This window comes from Pinus tabuliformis, chromosome 4_2 (assembly GCF_031772625.1).
Source record: "Pinus tabuliformis cultivar Carrire ecotype Pingquan chromosome 4_2, CPIR1, whole genome shotgun sequence".
Lineage (NCBI taxonomy): Eukaryota > Viridiplantae > Streptophyta > Pinopsida > Pinales > Pinaceae > Pinus > Pinus tabuliformis.
The window spans coordinates 541,854,882-541,871,971 of NC_142304.1; positions in this window are offsets into that span (position 1 = coordinate 541,854,882).

The window sequence follows — 17,090 nt, forward strand, 5'->3', positions numbered from 1 at the left end:
TTTATCTTCCTCATCCTCTAGGGGAGGAGGTTGGCGATCTGGAAGAGTTTTTCCAGATCGAAGATTGATCTCCTGGATCTCCACAACATAGGTAGGGCATGATGTTTCCCCAGCGTATACCTACTGGGCCTGTCTATTGTTGGGGTTGGGGTTCGGTTGAGTAGGTATTTGGGGTTGCCTTGGAGGAGCAGGAGGTAATGGTTGAGGTTGAACTGGTGGTGGAGGAAAAATGGCAGGAGGAGTGTTGTATTGGGGCCTCCACCCCGACTGAGGTGCATTCCACTGAGGCTGTGGCTGGGCATGTGAATGATATGAATGAGAAGTAGGTTGAGTAGGGTACTGAGGTGGATAAGACCATGGAGGAGGCATAGACCAGGAAGGATGAGCAGGGGGACCCCAGGAAGGCATAGGAGTCGATTGGTTGGGGTTGTAATAAGCTTGAGGTGCCCCTTGCATCCCCTGCTGGTAAGTTCTAGGTCCTTGTGGCCTCCTTTGGTTGAGGTAATAGAGAGGTTCAGTGGGAGCTTCTGTCCCTTGGTACATGGCTTTAAATCCAGGTAAGGTTGGACATTGGTTTGTGGGATGGTCCTCCTCACAAACGAAACACACTTCAACCGAATGCAAGGGGCATTCGTTCTTAGGGTGTCTCCTTGTGCACCTAGGGCAGAAGACAGCCAGGGCTCTCTCAGCTTCTTCTTTCTTCTGTTGGATCCTGAATGTGTCCAGCTGCATGGAAATGGTCTGTCTCACCTCACTCTTAAGATCTTCTAATTGATTTGCAAGCTCATGTTTGGAGAAAGGGACACTAGTTGAGAGGAGGTTTCCTCTACCTCGTTTCCGAGCTGCCCTGGAGTGGTTTCTAAACACAGTCTTGATGTCCTCGTAAGGCAGCTAGTAAATGTCCCCCCCAGCTAACATGTGAAGGGTATCTAAGAGGTCTTCAGGGACTCCTCGGAGCAGGACCAACTTGAGGGATTCAGGGTCAAGTGTGCACCTGGCCCGCTTATAGCTAAGTTGGAACCTCTCCTCATAATCCTCTAAGGACTCATCATTTCCCATGGCCATCCGAAAGATTTCTCCCTTGGTTTCCTTAGACCTACAATAATCCTTGTACTTGGTATTGAAATCTTGCTGCATCTGAGCCCAAGTGGTGATACTATTCCCAGGTAAGCCCATGAAGCAGCGTAATGCTGCATCCTTAAGAGTTGAAGGGAAGAGTTTCAGCTTTTGCTCATCTTCAGTATAGTCATAGGTTCTACAAAGGACAGCAAACTCAAATAGGAAGGTATCAGGATCTTCAGTAGTCAGTCCATGGAAGTGAGGTAAGGCGGAGGGGCTAATGTTCTTCATTTTCATCTCTCCATTGGTCTCTCGGATGGGGAAGACACCTTCTATTCTCTCATCTTCTCTTCTATTGTCAGCCATAGCTTCAGATGGAGTGGTCTCTAATTCTTCTTCTGCTATAGGATCTTCGTATATCTCGGGATGTTCACCTATAGGTTCTTCTGGATCACTGTCACCAAAGAAGAGAGAAGGGTGACTCAGTGATGTGGTGGGGGTGTTGGGTAGGAATTTGCCTGATTTATCTCGGTTTCTACGAGGCATGAAATGGAAAAGACTTTCTTTTTTGATTGCTTTTGCTTTTTTTTCTTTGGTACCTGCAAAACTGAAACAGATTGATCTACAACTAACTATAAAGATGCAGAATTAAACTGAAAGCAGGAAAGAACTAATCTACTTTTCTCAAATGAAATTGCAGGAATGGAAATGCTAGTCTACGCTTGCAAAATTGAAACACTAGTCTACGCTTGCAGAAATGAAATGCTAGTCTATGAAAGCAGGAAATGCTAATCTATGAAAGCAGGAAATGCTAATCTATGAAAGCAGGAAATGCTAATCTATGAAAGCAGGAAATGCTGATCTATGAAAGCAGGAAATGTCTATGCTACTTTTGCAGAATGGAAATGAAATAAACTACTTAGCGGAAGGCAAGAGTGTTGGCATTATGACTAAAGTGTTGTCCTTGATGGCAACCCATTCAGGTGACAGGTCACTGTTCTTCAAGTCAGCAGCAGAAGTTGATGATCAGCTATCAAATATTGAAGGAAATAAGGAGGACGCAGGTATACCTTACAGAAAGTGCGTACCAGCAGGTACACCATGCAGAAGCCGCATCCAGAGACGCAGGCGAGCCGTCCAGGAGGTGCGTCCACCCAGTGCACACATTTTAAGGCAGAGAAAAGCACACGTGGGGGTTTCTTGTGTTTTACTCTTGGTATCTAGCCGACGATATTGTGTTATTGTGGTGTCGGCTCGTGGTATTGTTCCATGATTTGAGGAGGAGCTTGCCTATATAAAGCAAAGGAGATCATTTGGTTTAGGTATGTCTTTGGTTGAATATCTTATTGGGTGAGATCTGGTCTAGATCTAAAAGGCGAATCTACTGAAGGACTGAGATCCCTATGGCGCAAGATCAGATCTGTAGATCTGACTGTTTGGGTTACACTTAAAGTCTTGAAATCATTCATACCCGAAGGGACGCAGGTACAGTGAAAGGAAAGCGCGCCGGGACGCAGTGCAGAATCTGGAGATCTGCGTGGGGACGCAGGGCAGACGAAGTTCAGGTGCGTCTGGGACGCAGTTCAGTGACTGGAGATCTACGTGGGGACGCAGAGCGATCAAGGTTCAGGTGCGTCCCTGTAGCAGAAGGACGTGGCGCGATAGTGTTTTTGGGTGCGTCCCTGTAGCAGAAAGACACGGCGCGATAGTGTTTCTGGATGCGTCCCTGAAGCAACAGAACGCAGAGCAGTTAAAGGAACAGTGCGTGGGCACGCAGCGCAGCAGAAGGATATCTGCGCATGGACGCAGGGGAGCAGAAGGTTAACTGCGTCTCGTCGCAGGCCACAGAAGGAAAAACTGCGTCTCTGTCTTAAGATATTCTGTTGATTGAATTTCTCTGTTGATAAGGTGTTCTGGGTTACTTCTGTTATTGCTGATCTGATATCTGTAGTGGACTGTAACTGTTATGTACTTGTTGATCATCTGATGCTTTATGAAAAGAAGTAGGGGGTTGTAGCTCCCTTCCAGGAGTAGACTGGAAAACGAGAGAGAGAGAGAGTTGTAGCTCTCTGTAGGTTGCAGCCTGCGTACTGGTAAAGGACTGCACCAGTACAAAATCATTGTAAAAGAAGTTTCTAATTTGAAAGAAGATAGAGACATATTGCAGCAGGTGGTTTTCACCCACATTGGTTTTCCACCTTACATCTTGTGTTCTTTGGTGTGACTATCTGTTTTTCTTTGTTCATGCTCATTATTTTATGGTACTGACATGCAAAAATAATTCAAAGATCAAATAAGGAAGATTTATTAAATTGCTAGATAATACTGATTCACCCCCCCTCTCAGTATTATTTCCAACAATTGGTATCAGAGCAGGTCCTTCAGAGAAGCTTGATCGCTTGAAGGTAGATCGTTCATCATGAGCAACTACGAGAGAGAAGCATCAATCAGGCCACCGGTTTTTGATGGGACAAACTTCAATTATTGGAAGGTAAGAGTTACTGCATATCTTCAATCTCTTGGTACAGAAGTTTGGGACATTGTAGAAACAGGCTATGCTTTTCCTTCAGCTACTCCTACAGATCCAGCTGAGAAAAAGAAGTATGAAACAAATGCAAAAGCAGTCAGTACTCTATTAGGAAGTATATCCCAAACGGAATTCATGAAGGTAATGCACTTCAAATCAGCAAAAGAGATATGGGACAAAATGGTCACGAGCTATGAAGGAGATGAACAGGTAAAGCGAGCTAAACTTCAAAGTCTCGGGATTCAGTATGAGACTCTCAAGATGTATAATGATGAAAGTGTGGCTAATTATTTTCTTCGGGTAGATGAGATTGTTAATTGTATGAAAAATTTGGGTGAAGAAATAAAAGAGGCTATAGTAGTTGAAAAGATTCTAAGATCATTATCCCCCAAGTTTGAATCTAAAGTATCTGCAATAGAAGAAAAGGAAAATTTCCGGATTCTCACTATGTCTCAACTACATGGAATTCTAACTGCTTATGAAATGAGAAAGGGAGGTCCATCAGACAGAAGGGAAGCTGCTTTCAAGGCATCAGGCAAAGAAGATTACTATGAAGCAAGCCATGTTCCAGAAGAAGAGGAAGAAGAATCAAATTTTGTCAGAAATCTTCAAAGGGGTTCTGGAAGGTTCAGAGGTAAGCTACCTTTCAAATGCTTTGCTTGTGGAAGAGTAGGTCATTATGCTGCAAAATGTCCTTATAAGGATAAAGGAAAGGAACCTGCTAGATGGAACAAGAAACAAAGTGCAAATAAGAAAAGCTACTACACCCATGAAGATAGTGATGGTCTATCAAACAGTGATGAAGATGAACGAGGTAATGAATATAAGTTATTAATGGCATTTGAAGATGATGATTATATGGATGCTATAGATGTGGATAACCTTTATGATGAAATCACTAGACTCAAGAGATGTATAGAAGAAAAGAATGTGATCATTGATACTCTACAATTTCAAATTGATGAAAAGGAAAAACATCTTGAAAAACTAGAAGGAGAAATTGTTGGTCTTAGAAAAGAGATTGAGAAAACAAAAGTTATTAATCTTAAGTTTGTCAAAGGATCTGAAACTTTGGATAAGATTATCAATGTACAGTGGTCTCCTCTAAACAAGACAGGTCTGGGCTACAATGGAGAAACCTCTCAAGCATCCACCTCAAAGAGTTATCTTGATGTAGCAAGAAGAAATGAGCAAAAGAACAATGAAGATCATCAGGTAAAGCAGGGACGAATTACAAACATAAACTATCAAGGGCAATCCATCTTAAGGGTGAACCAGCCTCAGGTAAAATCTTCTCAATTTGGTCCAAGAATAGATGAAAATAGAAATTACAATCAGTTGGCTGGTAGATTCGATAACCGCAGAAGTTTCTTCAATGGACAATGCTTTTCTTGTCATAACTTTGGTCATAAAGCAGCTCAATGTGTTGCATATAAAAAAATCATGACTAGGGAAGCTCAAAAACAAAGAAGTATGACAGGGATTACAAAAAGGACCTATAACAACTTTTCGGTTCTTGAAAATGAAGTCGAATGTTCTATTTGCAATAACTTTGGTCATGAAGAATCTGAATGCAGGAGCAGGTTTCAGCAGAAAAAGGAGCAAGCCTCAAGCACCAAAACATGGAGAATAAAGGAACCTCAAACAGAAAGATGTGGAATAGCATTTTATGCAGAGGGACAGGAAAATCTATGGTACATTGACAGTGGATGTTCGAAGCATATGACAGGTGATAAAGAAAAACTTGAATCTTATTCTGCTCTAGAAAAGGGAAAGAAAGTCTCTTTTGGAAATGATACTCCTGCAACTATAAAAGGAAAAGGCATTGCTCAGTTAAAAGAAAAGGTCAAAGCTGGAAATGTTTTGTATGTTGATGGATTGAAGCATAATCTTCTAAGTGTCAGTCAGATGTGTGATCAAAGAACCGAGGTTATTTTCAGATCGAATGGATGTCTTGTTCGTGATCTTGATACAGGTAAAACAGTACTCAAAGGCAAAAGAACTCCAAATAATCTGTACATATTTGAATAAGGACAACAACAATGCTATCTGAGCAAGGATGAAGAGCACTGGTTATGGCATCGAAGGTTGGGACATCTAAGCTTCTCACAAATAAGGAAAGCATGCAAATATCAGGCAGTTCGCGATCTTCCAGATATCAAAATTCCTGACAACACCATATGCAGATCATGTCAGTTTGGAAAACAAACCAGAACTAACTTTCCAGAGAAAGAAGGATCAGCTAGCATGCCTCTTGAGCTAGTACATACATATACATGTGGTCCATTCAGGAAAAGAACACCTAGAGGAGAGGAATACTTGATATTATTTATTGACGATTTCTCCAGGTTTGTCTGGTTGGGACTTATGAAGCACAAAGATGAAGCATTCGAAAAATTCAAATCCTTCAAAGCCTTGGTTGAAAATGAATCAGGTCACAAAATTAAGTGCCTCAGATCCGACAGAGGTGGGGAATTTACTTCAAATGAATTTTTCGATTTCTGTGATGAACATGGGATAAGGAGAGAATTCTCTACAGCTAGAACTCCTCAGCAAAATGGAGTTGTTGAAAGAATGAACAGAACAATCCAACAAATGGCTCATGCTATGCTTGATGAATCAGGAACTCCCGCAACTTTCTGGGGTGAAGTTGCACATGCTGCGGTTGTTATTCTCAACAAAACAAATGTCCGGGTGAACAGCACTCAAACTCCTCATGAGCTTTGGAGTGGCAGGACTCCTTCGGTAAAGCACTTCAAAATCTTTGGGAGCAAATGCTATATCAAGAATACTGATGAGCAGCTTGGCAAACTTGAACCTAGGGTAGATGAAGGCATTCTTCTTGGTTACTCTCCATATAGCAAAGCATACAAGTGCTACGATAAAAGACTTGGCAGAATTGTTGACAGCATTGATGTAGTGGTTGATGAGAAGGGATACATTCCTAGGCAAGTCCATCATGAAGACATCGAAGAAGATGAAGGCTACCCTCAAAGACAGAATGATGAATAAGAAGAACCTCAAGAAGAGCTAGAGGAGCAAACAAGAATAGAAGAAAAGACTCCATCCAGATATGTTCAGAAGAATCATCCAGAATCTCAGATTGTGGGGCAGAAAGAAGTAGGTGTACAAACAAGAAGAACAGTTGCAGAAGCCTCAAGCTATTTGGCATTACTCTCCTCTACTGAGCCACAAAATGTGAAAGAAGCATGCAAAGATGAATGTTGGGTGAAAGCAATGGATGAAGAACTTGAGCAAATCGAAAAGAACAACACTTGGGAGCTGGTTCCTAGACCAAAGGATAAGAATGTTATCAGAACAAAATGGGTCTTCAAAAATAAATTGAATGAAAATGGAGAAGTAATTAGAAACAAAGCCAGACTTGTTTGTAAAGGGTATGCGCAGCAAGAAGGAATAGACTTTGAAGAAACTTTTGCTCCTGTTGCAAGACTTGAGGCCATCCGAATGTTCCTTGCTCTCTCAAGTTTTCAAAACTTCAAAGTATTTCAAATGGACGTGAAATCAGCCTTTCTGAATGGAGACTTGGAAGAAGAAGTGTACATTGAACAGCCAGATGGGTTCATTCTTGGAAATGATCCAAATCTTGTATGCAGATTGAAAAAGGCTCTCTATGGTCTCAAACAAGCTCCAAGGGCTTGGTACTACCGGTTGGACAAATATCTTCATCAACAAAGTTTTTTCAAAAGGTTCAGCAGATAGCAATCTGTATATAAAAGTTGAAAATGACAAATTGCTAATACTTGTTGTGTATGTAGATGACATTATTTTTGGCAGCAATGAAGAAGCTATGAGTCAAAGCTTTGCCTCGGTCATGCAGAAAGAATTTGAAATGTCCTTGCTAGGAGAACTGACATATTTCCTTGGTTTGCAAATCCAACAAAAAGAAGAAGGAATCTTTTTATCTCAAACCAAGTATCTCAAACAGATTTTGAAGAAATACGGCATGGAAGATGCAAAACCAGTATGTACACCCATGATCACAGGATGTAGTCTTAGTGCAAATGATGGATCTGCAGCAGTACATCAACCAACCTACAGATCTATGATTGGAAGTTTACTATATTTGACAGGTACCCGACCGGACATCATGCATGCAGTTGGAATAGTTGGAAGATTTCAGGCAAATCCGAAGGAGACTCATCTTCAGGCAGTGAAGAGAATTTTCAAATATCTTCAAGGGACTCAAAATTATGGCTTATGGTATCCTAGAGATACAGATCTTACTCTTCATGCTTATACAGATGCAGATTGGGCCGGAAGCGTGGATGATAGGAAAAGCACAAGTGGTGGTGCGTTCTTTATGGGTTCCAGACTGGTATCTTGGTTCAGCAAGAAACAAAGTTCGATTGCCTTGTCTACAGCTGAAGCGGAATATGTTGCTGCTGCATCTTGTTGCACCCAACTTCTTTGGATGATGTAGACTTTGCAGGATTTTCAAATCACTTGTACACCACCTATCCCCATATTATGTGATAGCACAAGTGCAATCAGCATCTCAAAGAATCTGATTATGCATTCAAAAACCAAGCACATACCAATCAAGTATCATTTTCTCCGGGAACAAGTGCTTGAACAGAAGGTCAAGTTGGAGTATGTTCCTTCTAAGGAACAAGTTGCTGATATTCTCACCAAACCATTGCCCAGGGACACCTTTGAGTACCTCAGGCAAAAGTTGGGGGTTGTTGATGCATCATCTTGTTGTTGAATCTTTTCTGATTGATGGTACAGGTTCAGGGGGAGCATATAATGCATTGTTGGCATTATGGAGGATGGTCAGAAGGAGGTCTTGGAAATAGCTGCAATATGTCTCTATGTCTTTCATGGTGGATTATGGTTCTTTGTTGCAGATCTGGTTCATATTCAGGGGGAGCATGTTCTTAGGGGGAGCATACCCCTTTTTCCCTTGATGTCAAAGGGGGAGAATGAAGCTGAAGTTTGTGAGGTTTCCATCAAGTCCAAAGGGGGAGATTGTTGGCATTATGACTAAAGTGTTGTCCTTGATGGCAACCCATTCAGGTGACAGGTCACTGTTCTTCAAGTCAGCAGCAGAAGTTGATGATCAGCTATCAAATATTGAAGGAAATAAGGAGGACGCAGGTATACCTTACAGAAAGTGCGTACCCGCAGGTACACCATGCAGAAGCCGCGTCCAGAGACGCAGGCGAGCCATTCAGGAGGTGCGTCCACCCAGTGCACACATTTTAAGGCAGAGAAAAGCACACGTGGGGGTTTCTTGTGTTTTACTCTTGGTATCTAGCCGATGGTATTGTGTTATTGTGGTGTCGGCTCGTGGTATTGTTCCATGATTTGAGGAGGAGCTTGCCTATATAAAGCAAAGGAGATCATTTGGTTTAGGTATGTCTTTGGTTGAATATCTTATTGGGTGAGATCTGGTCTAGATCTAAAAGGCGAATCTACTGAAGGACTGAGATCCCTATGGCGCAAGATCAGATCTGTAGATCTGACTGTTTGGGTTACACTTAAAGTCTTGAAATCATTCATACCCGAAGGGACGCAGGCACAGTGAAAGGAAAGCGCGCCGGGACGCAGTGCAGAATCTGGAGATCTGCGTGGGGACGCAGGGCAGATGAAGTTCAGGTGCGTCTGGGACACAGTTCAGTGACTGGAGATCTGCGTGGGGACGCAGAGCGATCAAGGTTCAGGTGCGTCCCTGTAGCAGAAGGACGCGGCGCGATAGTGTTTTTGGGTGCGTCCCTGTAGCAGAAAGACGTGGCGCGATAGTGTTTCTGGATGCGTCCCTGAAGCAACAGAACGCAGAGCAGTTAAAGGAACAGTGCGTGGGCACGCAGCGCAGCAGAAGGATATCTGCGCGTGGACGCAGGGGAGCAGAAGGTTAACTGCTTCTGGTCGCAGGCCACAGAAGGAAAAACTGTGTCTCTGTCTTAAGATATTCTGTTGATTGAATTTCTCTGTTGATAAGGTGTTCTGGGTTACTTCTGTTATTGCTGATCTGATATCTGTAGTGGACTGTAACTGTTATGTACTTGTTGATCATCTGATGCTTTATGAAAAGAAGTAGGGGGTTGTAGCTCCCTTCCAGGAGTAGACTGGAAAATGAGAGAGAGAGAGAGTTGTAGCTCTCTGCAGGTTGTAGCCTGCATACTGGTAAAGGACTGCACCAGTACAAAATCATTGTAAAAGAAGTTTCTAATTTGAAAGAAGATAAAGACATATTGCAGCAAGTGGTTTTCACCCACATTGGGTTTCCACCTTACATCTTGTGTTCTTTGGTGTGACTATCTGTTTTTCTTTGTTCATGCTCATTATTTTATGGTACTGACATGCAAAAATAATTCAAAGATCAAATAAGGAAGATTTATTAAATTGCTAGATAATACTGATTCACCCCCCTTCTCAGTATTATTTCCAACAAAGAGTAAGAAAATAGAAGAAAAGCAACAATTACTAATACTCTGACGCTCCCCCGGCAATGGCGCCAAAAAGGATGGTGGGCTCCAGTATTGTAGCAATAATGCTACAACTCCTGGGGCTTCCTATCTCTAATTTTATCAACCCGGTAGTTCGTACAAACTTGGAAGCGACGGTGCTGTATGCACAAGTACTAGCTCTTGTCGCAGCTGTCACTTGGTCAGCTGGCACAAGTCCGCTAGGGCTCAAGCCAAATTCTATATGCTCTCCGAAGAAGCTTTCTAAATGATGGACGAAGGCTATCTCAAAGGAAATTGGTCTACTTTGCAAAAATGAACTGAAAGCTAACCAAAACATGGAAACCATAGTAAACCCTAATCTGACTAGTTTAACCTCTATGATGCAATAGTGAGAGTGAAAATGTCTAAAAATGGTGCCATTACTTCTAGTGATGTGAAATGCATGAACTCAAACTACTTCCATTGAAAAGAACATTGTTTTTGTATTTTTGCTTAAGTGGTTGGAGTGATTACGGTTTTGTTTCTTATTAGGGTTTGGCTGTGCAGAGGTGGTGCGAAGGGAGAGAAAGCTTAGGAAAGGTCAGGAGGGCTAGGAGAGGTCTCGGAGGGTCCCTAGCATCAGTCCACAGAAGTCCACAACGTTCAGGTGCTCGGCAACCAAGTTTGCAGGCTTCTACAGGATGTCTGCAAGGGATCCTACAGGAAACTAAGGAATTCTACAGGAAGTCTACTACCTTCTACAGGATGTTCTACCGTGGAAGTTTTGGGTGATGGTGAAGTGATGGAACGGTATGGGTGGATAGGTAAGGTGGAGATGGAGCTTGTGATGGCTCAGGAGCAGAGAAATAAGATGGAAAAAGAGTGCATGAAGTTGGTTGGTGGATAGAAGGATGGAAGCAACGAAAGGTCAAGAAAATGGAGCTACGTGGGAAATGGAAGAGTTGGAAGGTAAACGAGCTGAACAGAGGTCGAGTAGATGGCTTTAGGCGTGGTTAAGAAGAAGAAGAAGGAAGTGGAATGATACTGAGCAGTGTAAATAAAACAAATTGCTTATGTCTTGCACCAAAAACAAGAATCCATTAACCTGTGCTACCTGTGCTATTAAACCTATGAACAACAATGTAAACCGTGAAAAGAAGTCGTGCATGGAGTTGTGATGAAGAAGTATGGCTCAAGAGCAAAATGCATGGAAGGATCCACGATTAAAACGACTGTGTTGCAGCTTGCATACAAGTAGAAGAAGACTGCGTTTTTTTGGTGGTTGGTATAGACTGCACCCCAATCCCTAAACAGAGATGGCAGTGAAGGCACTAACAACCTTTTCTTGGAGCTCCAGTGAATTACAATCCTCCTATTCTAATCTAAGAAACTGAAAGTGATTTAACCATAAGCTAATCCTACTCAATCTCATTAAAGAAATCAAATCAGCAGACTGTGTTCTTGAAATGCATATCAAAACAAAGAAACAAAGTGCTGGAAAGAAAGGCAAATAACACTACAAGAAGAGGAGATCTATTGCTCTCAGGTTGGGCCCTAACCTGAGAGCTATAGCTCCCTTAAAAGCTTAGAATTAGATCCAAATCTGCTTGCCTTTATTCATAATCAAAAGTCTAATGTCATGCCAAAACTGGCTTACAAAAACAAACACCGAGCTGTGCTCAGAAATTACAATATCAGTCCAAAATTTCAAAAAGTTCCTAACAAAGGCTACGGCCTTCATATTTATACATAATGAAGATCAAGCTGGCTTCCTCCATTCGTGGAGCTTGGCTGTCCAACTGAAAGTCAAACTGCTGTAAGACTGCTGATCCTGTAGAACGTGTTGGCTGCCTCTAAGCTTGTTGGGGAGAGCTGTTGGAGCTCGGAGTTAAGGTGAAAATCACGAGGAAGGTCACCAAGACTGTGGACAACCTCCCTATGAACCCGCAATGTCACCTTTGCTGTCTCCTTGTCTCCTTTTGTGTGGTCTTTTGCTCTCTTTAATGCCAAAAACCTGAAATCATCATGTATTAGCCACATAGATATAATTCTTGCCCTTCTTCCTACAAATAACACGAATATACTAAGAAATGAATGCATAAGTGATAAAAGATGAATGGTTGAGCAAGGTAAGTAGGCCAATATGAGCCCAAATTGTACCAAAAATTGGGGCTCATCAATGAGATCAATGCAGAACCTAAGAGATCAGAAAATACAAATTGTAAACTGAAAGATAATGACCTAATTAGCAATAAAACCCTACATCACACAAAAATAAACAATTCTGTCTTTTTGGGCTGGATGATAGTGTTCCTCAAACCATGATCCCTATAAGGGAGAAATGAGGTGAAAATCAGTTTTTGTCAACCTTTTTGGAATATCTTCTTATCACTACAATGCTACTATCAAAACTATCCACAAATGGAAGAAAACAATTAATCCTACCAATACTTGCAAATTAACAACACCAAAATCAATTTAGCTCTAACTATAAAAATAACCTAATCATACATATACAATAAGAGGAACCTCCACTGCTAGGGTTGGTGTTGAGATATAAAAGGTGTCTTTTTAACTCCTATTTATCCTACATTAATTATCAATCTAGGTATGACTTTCTATTTCAAGAGTGTACTCAGTCTAAGGCGGTAATTTAATCCAGGAGTAATGTTTTCCAATTTGTAGTACAATGCTTCAAATAAAATAGTAAATAGATGCTTGAAATAAAACCTACTTGCAATTAAAAGAAACTCAATGCTTTGAAACTAAATCATTCACTCAAGAAATTAACAGCAATTATCAGTCAAGGATACAATAGCAATAACTCTTTCCTTTGTCAACAGATGTAAATGAAATCAAACATAAACAAGATCCTCAATCTGAGAACTCAGAGAGTAATAGCCAATATTGTTTACAGTTGTTGATCTCACACTCGACACTAAAGCGACTGACTAGGAATGAAAAGTAATTAAATAAACAATGTTGCTAAGAGAAAATGGAATAAATACATTAACTATAATGATACTAAAAGGTAAAACCAAACACTTGCAGAAAAGAAATGAACAATAATGTTATTTAGTAGAAATGAATAGCAATGTTATTCAATAGAAACGAACAACAGTCTGCAATGAATAGAAAGGTTAGTTTACTGGAATGAACAGTGAAGCTTTATAATTGAAATGAACAGCATAACAATACAGTTGCACAAGGTAATAATCTTGTTATGATGAAAAGGAACAACAACGTGATTTAGTTACAACATATACAATAAAACAATTCATAAACTCTGGAAACAAGGAATAATAAAGCAATGTGATTTAGATAAATGGAAATCAAACCAAACCATCACATGACTGCGATTGAAATGTAATGGTATAGATAGCAAGTGGATCCACCAGGGCCGAGCCCTTAGCTGCTAGTGAAGCACCGCCGAACTACTTCAGTATAAAAGAATGGAACAACAACTGACTTATGTATTAATCATATGCGAAAATGTTACAGGAAATTGTACTCTGTTTTAATCAACGAGAGTTGATGATCAAAGTGGAAATACAACAGTGGGTTCTGAATAACAATAATCGATGATTGACCCCTAATCTTTACAAGCGCTGTCCCTTTTATAATGGCCAGGTAGATAAAATAAGAAATAACAGATAGAATGTAACACAGTGATCCCTCAAGATCAAGAGATCCTGAGGGATACGCTCCATCTTCTAACTCCAGTCAACCCTTTGTCTTCTTGCGCTGATGTTGTGATTTTCTGTTCTTATCCTTAACTGCGCACTCCATCTTGATCTGCTTGTCTGGATAGGGCTTCCTGGTGAAGGAATAGAAATTACTCTGTCTTGTCTTTTCCTTCAAAATGGCAGTTTTCCATTCCTTCTATTTCCTACATGGAAAAAGACAATAATTAACTAATTTAGAATAATCAATAACTACCTAGTTTTCGCTATAATTCTTTGATATATTACCATCTTATAATATAAAAGAGTTATGATTAAAGAAAAAGATAAGGAAATAAATGGCAAATTCATACCTTTTCCATAGCTTAACACACCCCCCTACTTACCCTTTTTCATGGCATCATGAAAACCATGTAATTTGCATGCAAATCAGTCAAAGAATAGGCTGGAGAGGGATTGTCATGCAGTTGTCTAAAACAATAATTTGTAGCTAAAACTTCAAATATGGGCCTTGTCTTCCCTTCAGGCAACTCATATATGGCCTTGTACCCTTCTGTAGGATACCAGATAATAGGGCTTCGAAACCTACGACCAAGCCAATACAGGCCTTCCCTCAAAATGAGGTTACTATAGTTAACCAAGCGATCTATAGCTAACTTGAAGTTTTGTAGTTGAATGGCTCTCTATATTGTATATCCCGATTAGAAGTCTTCCGTCTGAATTTAGCTGCTACCAAGGAAGTGTCTTTGATAGAGAGGAAATATTCTACCCCTTGCTGGACAATTTCTTTATGGATGGGTCCAAAGGTCTGGATCACTCCCTCCTTTTTCATTAGGCTTTTATGGTTAGCCAGTAGTTGTAATGGGTTTTCCTGTTCACCCCTAGCGCAAAGGTCTAGCCCATTTTCTTGTCTCTAAAAAGTGTTATGGGCCTTGAGCCACTTCAACTGGTTAACAACAAATGAAATAAATGCTTGAAACTGAACATCACCCACAAAAGGACTGGGATTATTCTCCATTTCCTCTTCCAATATAAAATTATGTAGATAAAACTCATAGATTAATCATTGAAATTTTACTCCATGGTGTTTACAACAGTTTATAAAATCATCAATAGTTTTTAATTCTATAGGTTTCCCTGCCTTAACAGCCTTAATTTTTAACTGTAAATATCTTTCTAACGGAAATATAGCAAAGTATTTGGAAGGTGACCTACATGCTAGAGAATCTGTATATAAAGAACAAAGAGTATCCATTTGACTTCTGACTGTTTTCAGTTTGTTCTTTACCTCTTCAACTTTTTCTTCTGCTCTCCGATATTTATCGAAGGCTTCGTTCTCTGATGCATTGATGTTCCTTAATTGCTGCTATAATTCTTGATATTTCTTCTGAGGAACAGTCTCTTCCTCAAGCTACTCTATAGTTTGTTGAGCTTGTGCCAGATCCTCTTGGAGTTTTGTTATCCCAGGGTTGTTTGTTGTGGGGAAAAATGCCTATGCAGGACAATCCTATCCACCTAAGGTGTGACAGTGCCTTAGCAACAAACAGAGACAGCTATTCTAGTATTCTTCACTTTATGAATTAAGAATGAAGAGAGATAGATGGACTAACCGGTATCTTCCGTTTGTCCCTCGATCCGGTTTCTCTTCTCTTTGAGAGTTCCCAGCTACTTGCCTTCTCGCTCGCCCAGCTTGAAGAGGTTTCTGCAAGATCACAAGAAGAGAACACTACACAAGACATGGATTCATATTCATAACTAGTTCAGGATTAGAGATAAACTAAACATACTAATGCAATCATACATCAAAGATACATCAGTATATAGGAGAAACCAAGATAGCTTTATTGATGAATAACAAGGTTCAGGAAGAGATACAACCCAGAGGGCTCCATTCCAGCATCTCCTTCCCAGCAAATGGAATTCCTATCTTCACCCCCTTCAAAGCATTAAGCACCCAATGATTCCAATCTCAAACCAACAGCAATTCTTTGCAATAACAAAATTCCAGCCTCTAGATCTCATGGAGGAGAGATCCATATATAGATGTTTGGAGAGAGGATGAGTCAGCTTGAGATCTGACTAGTGTCCTCTCCCTCTGTTAGTTCTTGATTCCACTTGGAGGTTCTTGCTTCCACTTGGAGATTAAGAGCCTCTTACTCATCACCAGTCGAATTCACTAAGGCAAGTGTCCTTGAGGAAGATTCTGGAAGCTTCCTGGGTCTTGACACCTCTTGGAATGAACTTGCCACTTGTCAAATCTCGCTCAACGCACCCTGGTAGTGCTTCTACTTGTGTTGCAGTGCAGGTAGCCAGTGTTGACTTTGACATTTAGCACAAACAGCTAGTGGAGCCACTGAATTGATCCTGAATTGACTTGTTTTTGAGCAGTTTCTGGTGGAGAACTTCTGTGAATTGCTGTGGTTTGTTAGCCTTGTTCCTCTAGGGGTAGGAACAACATGTTTAGGGACTTTGGATCCCTTAGATTATGGACATTTCATGCTCAATGCTGTAAGGCACAAAAATGTCTATAACAGTTTCCCCCTAAAGTATGAGGCCGTTTATCGGGTGAAATGCTTTATCAGGAGGATCCGAAGTTCATCCAATGCTGGGAGGAGACCTGTAATAAGATACAATACAATACATTATTTTTCATACTGCTTTCATGATCTAGCTAAGGCAGGCATTCCCATGCTCAGCTTTATAAATTCATTTTTCTGTACATAGAACAGACAATCGTCTGGTGGTAGACTGATAATTTTAATGAAATTATCATCCTTTGGGTAGGATGATTATCTGCTGCAATGATGTACATGTCAATGTCTTTATCTTTCCTGAATATATATCGTAGCCCGGATGGATGAAACTAGATCCGGGGTCTTCAAACGCGTTCGATCTTCACTCTAAGTACAAGTCGATCCATGTGAGAAATGTTCTGAAGTTGAACATGGAAAGACATCGCTTGATTACTGGTCAATGAGGTAAACCGTTAACAAGCGCGAGAGGAATCACCGATAATGATAATGACCCTCAAGGTACTGTAGTACAATTCGCGTGGTGTGAATAAAGGACTTGGCGTCGAACACCACGCAAAATCTTTCGGTCAAAGGTCATTGATGTATACCTGTCGTCGGAAGTGAGAAACTTGCCATTGAGGCATGTAAGCTTCAAAGTACTGAAGGGGTTGTTCCTAGATCAACTTCTTGGATAATGAGCTGATGTCGACAAGAAGCGATCTAGTCAAAGGAGGGCCTTAATGAATCCCACATCAATGACACGGAACGAAGCTAATGATTTTGATGGAGGTGAAAACGATCTGTGACATATGATTCAGGGTGGCGGTCATGAAAGGATGAAGGATAATGTACGGCAGTGGATGGGACACGGTTGACTTTTCTGAACGACTTCTCTTGA